The following is a 6,013-nucleotide window of genomic DNA, read 5'->3' on the forward strand; positions in this document are numbered from 1 at the left end:
AAACATATAACACTTGATACTGAGAGATATTTACAGCAGTTTTTTGGTTACATATACTTCCAAACCAGGGTAGAAGACACATATGTCTTCAAAATGATGTTTCTTTCACTTGGATGTCTCTAATCAAATGCAGAGTGACAAAGCCAGGACTGTGGAAGTACACAAGAGAGTGAGATGATCCCTGGGCTCTATAAGAGAATGTAATTGTCTTGTTTGAATAATTTGGCTACAAGGAATTGAAGCCTATTACTTAGGGATAAGCAGGTGCTGTGCCTCATCCCCATAATGTGGAGTTGTTTGATGAAGGAACCTTATCCATGAGTTCACATTACATTTGGTATGTCTGTGTGTGTGTGTGTAGATAGATATATTTTTTAAATTTTAGAAAAATTTTAGAATTACAGAAAAATTGCAAAGATAGGATAGAATGTTAGCAATCATATACCATACTTAGTTCCATTATTATTAACATTTTAGAGAAGTATGGTACAATTATCAAAATTAAGCAATATTGATACACTGTTAATGACTAGACTCCACACATAATTCATATTCTTTTAAGTCTTTACCTATCCTCCTTTTTCAGGCCTAAGACCTCATATAAAATATCACATTACATTTAACCATCATGTCTTGTTAGTTTCATCTTGGCTGTCATGTATTCTTAGATCGTCCTTGTCTTTGGTAACCTTGACAGTTTTGAAGAGTATTGTGCAGGTAACTTGTAAAATGCCCCTAAGATGGAATTTATCAGATGTCTTTGTCATGATTGAACTAAAATTATGTTCTTTTTGTGGAAATACCACAAAGTAGAAGTCTAATTTTCATTACATCATGTTAAGGGTACACACTAGTAACATGACCTCACTATTAATGTTGACCTTGATTATCTTAAGTAGTGTTTGACAAGTTTCTCCACTGCAAAGTTACACTCTTCCTCCCTTCTCCACACTGTACTCCTTGGAAGGAAGTTACTATGTGCATCCCATACCTGAAGAGTGGGGGGTTATGCTCTAGCTGCTTGATGATAGAGTATCTACATAAATTACTTAGAATTTTTCTTCATAAGAGATTAGTCTCTTCTCCATTTATTTATCCAATGCTTTATTTATATTTGTGTTGGCTCATTGATATTTTAAATTATGGGTTATAACACTACTTGATTTTATTGTTTAAATTGTTCCAGCTTTGGCCACTGGGAGTTCTATCTGTTGGGTCCTGTGTCCTTTAACATACTCCATCATTATGTGTATGTGTGTGCTAAAGTACTTCTTTACTTTCTGACATAAGAATATGCTCCAAGATCACCTTGTATGTTTCCTGCCCCAGTTTAAGAATTTCAGCCATTTCTCCAGCAGCCTTGGATCCTTTTATTGGAGAATTTTAGAAACTATATACACATATAAAATATTTCTACATGAAACCAACAAATTATATCTGTGTATAAATTAAGCTAAACATAAGTTCATACTGATGTTTCCAACTAGAATGATCCATGTGGCAATGGATTATAGTTGGAACATCAGTAAGAATCTATTCTCAGAAGTTCTGCAATTACATATGGTAATGATTTTTTTAGATAGGACATGCACATATAGGGAGAATTAACCTCTTTATTTCTCTAACAATACTTTTTATGTACATACAAAATGTCTTTCTTCTTATAGTCCCCAAACTTCTTTTCATTACTTCTCATATATAACTTTGGCTTAAATGATATAATCGGATTTAAATCTGGTAGGATCTTAGAGATTATGTAATCCATTTTTTTTCACTTTTCATGATAAAATTAAAATACAGAACACTTAAGACATTTTCACATATTTGTATTTGAACAAGTTGGCAGCTAGATTCAATTGAAAGTTTGAGCCCTCAACTTTCAATATAAGCTTACAAATTATGATGGACACTGGGTTATTAATAAAACCAAATAAAGGAAAAAGTTCAAATGAACTGTTTAATTAAACAACAATGTAGCCAAATAATGACAAAATGAGAATAGAAAAAAACTGAAATGCGAATAATTTACTGAAAAAATTTTGCCAACAAGACTCCTTCTTTTATCCCAAATATCTCTAATTTAAGCAGTACTATTCTACACCCAAAGAACATTAGTTTGAGAATCAGAAAATCATGTTCTAGGTTTATGATTTATTTAACTATAAAATGTGTTTTCCTCTCAATGGTAACTGAATTTTAAAATTCCATGGACTTAATATTTATAAAGTGAGTTGTGATCAATTGATAAATCTATTCTTTTGATACTTTTTTAAGTTGTAGAAATACATAGGTTATTTTGGGTGATCATTCAAACACAAATCAAGAGAGAATGTGATACCAAATATCAAATTTTCTGGTCTCCAATCAAACCCAGACCTTACCTGAAAGAACAACTTATTATGTTGATAAGAGTAAAGTTTTATATTCCTAATTGGTTTAGTGGCTCCCAAGCAAGAGACAACTTGGCTGTACTTTAACTGACCTTTTTGTTATGAATGCCATTGTCAATATTTTATTCAGGTGTGTTTTGTAATGAGAATCTGGTCGCTAATAATAAGGACTCTTAGGCTACCGTGACAAGGCTAGCAACTCTATCAATCCAGACAGTTCATTAATGGGTGCTCCTGTTTCCGAGCACATCTGCTGCTTTATCACGTAAAAGAGTATCTAGTTCACCTGCATGCCTTTTAATCAGCTAAAGTAGCATAAATTTCAAATTAAATACAATTAAACTACCAGAATTTTCCCCAGGTCAGCTATTTACATCAGTTCAAGAGACTTCTATTGTCTAAATCATGCATTTACCAATGTAGAAAATAAAATAGCAATATTTAGGTTAGCAGAAATGAGACACCTAGAAAGTTCTGTACTCATTATGTTATTTAAAACTCATCTGGGAAATTTATAAATTTCAATGAGATTTACTCATTCTTCACTGGTCAACCCATAAAGACACAAATTTAGTGATTCTTGCTTAGAATGCCAGTAATTTGGGAAATGGGTGAACTTTTCCTTTTCTGTGTTTTGACAAAATGCTATAAAAATCCAGAGGATTTGGTCATTTTTTTCCCCTATTTTCTGGAGTCTCATCATAGCACATTGTATCAGCTCAAAGAATTATATGAAAACAGCACTCAACTTTTTTCAGTATCTGTTCTACTCAAAAGAAAGAAACTTCTTTAATATGAAAGAAACTTCAGTTAGAAACCTAATGGATTCATTTCACTTTGGAGATAATTTATTTGATTGATTTTGCACATGTTTTTAGTCATTCGTGTAAAAGATTGCCCCATTAAAATTGCAGTCAAAGTGTCAGATTGCATTATAACAAAGACCTACCATCAAGATCTCATTGGCATTTTAGTAACAAAAACTTATGGTTTGAACTGATCTGCTTTACATAATTTTATTCCATAGTTCCAATGACAGAAATTAAATGAAAAAGTTACCAGATTGACACAGAACTAAACTTTTGACATTGGGTGGTAGTTGGAAATACTACCCATTTTGACAAAAGTTTATTAAAATATTCCTAATCAGAGTTAGATTGCAAAATCTAAACTACTCAGACAATAACATGGTCCCCTTTAAAATCCATGTATGCTCAGTGTTTTTCTTTAATAATATTAAGGAGTATAATTACTTTATATTCTGTGCTTTTGTATTGGTAATTTAAATAATGTATTTGGATTGATGAGGTTAGATAGCTACAATTATGACAGTACTGTACTGTTGAAATTTTTATCAGTTATATTCCTAGTTGCTACTAAAACTTGGATGTTTATTTAAAAAAAATGGAGAGAATTTTAAATTGTGGTCAGTGTGGCTCATCTAAAGGAAAAATATCCAAGTGTACCAAGGACTCCTTTGTCTTCCCTCCCCAAGACACAACACAGCTTTAATTTCTCCCTAAGGCGAAGGAGAGCAAAATTGAGCAGGATTTGCTACACACCTTTACATCTCGTGAATGCTGTTCTAAAGCCTTTTTTTCTCCTTCTCTTTACTCTCTTAAATTTCAGTTACATTATATCTTTAGAAATAGCTAAATTTTTACTTTTCTTCCAAAAAGATTGAATATTAGTTTTTTTGGTTCTTATTGTTTTGTAAAGAGTTTATTTATTCATTTTATATATATATATATATATATATATATATATATATACACACACACACACACATATAGAGAGAGAGAGTGCAAGTGTGGGGCAGGAGCAGAGTGAGAGGGATTTAGGGTGGGGAGAAAGAATTTCAGGCTGACTGCACTCTGACGCCAGAGCATGGCTCATTTCACAACACTGAGATCATGACCTGAGCTGAAACCAAGTCAGACACTTACCCAATGAGCCACCCAGGTGCCCCTTTTGTTTCTTATTAATACATACTTATTAATATTCAACAATGTTGATTCCATTTTTTATATTCACTTCTTTGCCTAGAACATGTTTGTTTGATTGATTGATTGATTTTTAGAACTTGTTTAAGATAAGCAATTCCTTGGTAACTGCCTGAAAATACTAATCATTTTCATTGGGTTTATTTTAGTGGACGCACCAAAGTAGGCTACTTTAAAATATCTCTGTTCCACAGGAAAAACCAAATCAGAGTCATATACAAATAATCTTGAAAACAGTAATTTTAGATTTATCAAATGAAAGATATAGAAAATATAGATACAGAAAGGATTAAATTTTTTATCAAGTTTTTACATTACTGTCTAGTATTTTATATGCATTTAGGAAACAAATATGATTCTCTACAAGTTAATGACTTGCAAAATACTTAACATTGTGGATGACATTTCTTTATTTGGCCTTAATGGGATCACATTTTCTGAGATTTCCTCTAAATACTATAGACATTTCTATCTGCCTTCTATGAATGTCTTATCTTGTTTATAGGATACTTTAAGATCAGCTATCTCAGAGTTTTACGTCTTGTCATATTTTCTTCCAAAGATATCTACCATTTTTTGGCTTTAGTCACAATCCGTAATGCCCACAATTCTCCATTGCTATCTCTAACCCACATTTCTTTTCTGATATGATAACTTTCAAATGTCTCCTGGACATCTATACTAGAAATTGTTTTGGTTTTATTTTTATTTTGTTGTGGTTATCACTGTTTACTATCTCTATTTCCTTCAACTGAAGTATTTATCCTTTGCCTTCATTTAGCTAGCTTATGTTAACTATTTCAAGTATGAGCACTGGACTCCACTTCTTCAGAAAGGACTTTCATCATCATCATCATCATGCCTATACCATCCTCTCCTTTTTTCCCCATGCTCTAATCTAGATTAAGACTCTGTTTTACAATACTATAGCAGCTGGTACATTTACATCTTTATATAAGGGCAGCCCGGGTGGCTCAGTGGTTTAGCGCTGCCTTCAGCCCAGGGCGTGATTCTGGAGACCCGGGATCGAGTCCCACGTTGGGTTCCCTGCATGGAGCCTGCTTCCCTGCCTGTGTCTCTGCCTCTCTGTCTCTTTCTCTATGTATCTCATGAATAAACAAAAATCTTTAAAAAAAAACCTTTATTTAAGACTATAAACTCGATGAAGGCTTGATATCACATTCAAATATTAACCTAAAGGTCTATAGAATTCTGTATAGTGCATGACATTTTCAATTTCAATATTTTGTAATTTTGAGTTATTTTCAGGTAAATTTTCATAAGACAAACAAATAAACCATAATCTCCAAGGAAGGTAGGGCAATTCTTACCATTAATGTTTGGTTATAGAGTAGGAGGAATGGAATCAAAGTCTCAAACATTCTAAACTTCAATTTTTTTTCTATAGTGAAGTATTATATTTGTTGGCTAATTGAATTAAATAAAAACAAAAAAAGAGAAAAGGAATATTATATTGAGATTTAGAGTATTAAAGGTGTGTAATGAGAACTGTATTTTTTTATAATTAATATGACTGTGATGAAGCTACACATTTAAATACATATTTACCTCTATATAATACCTGCGATCTTTGTGTAGGCCCCTAGCACTTACTCTCTT

The sequence above is a fragment of the Canis lupus genome, chromosome 2 (genome assembly GCF_048164855.1).
Source record: "Canis lupus baileyi chromosome 2, mCanLup2.hap1, whole genome shotgun sequence".
Lineage (NCBI taxonomy): Eukaryota > Metazoa > Chordata > Mammalia > Carnivora > Canidae > Canis > Canis lupus.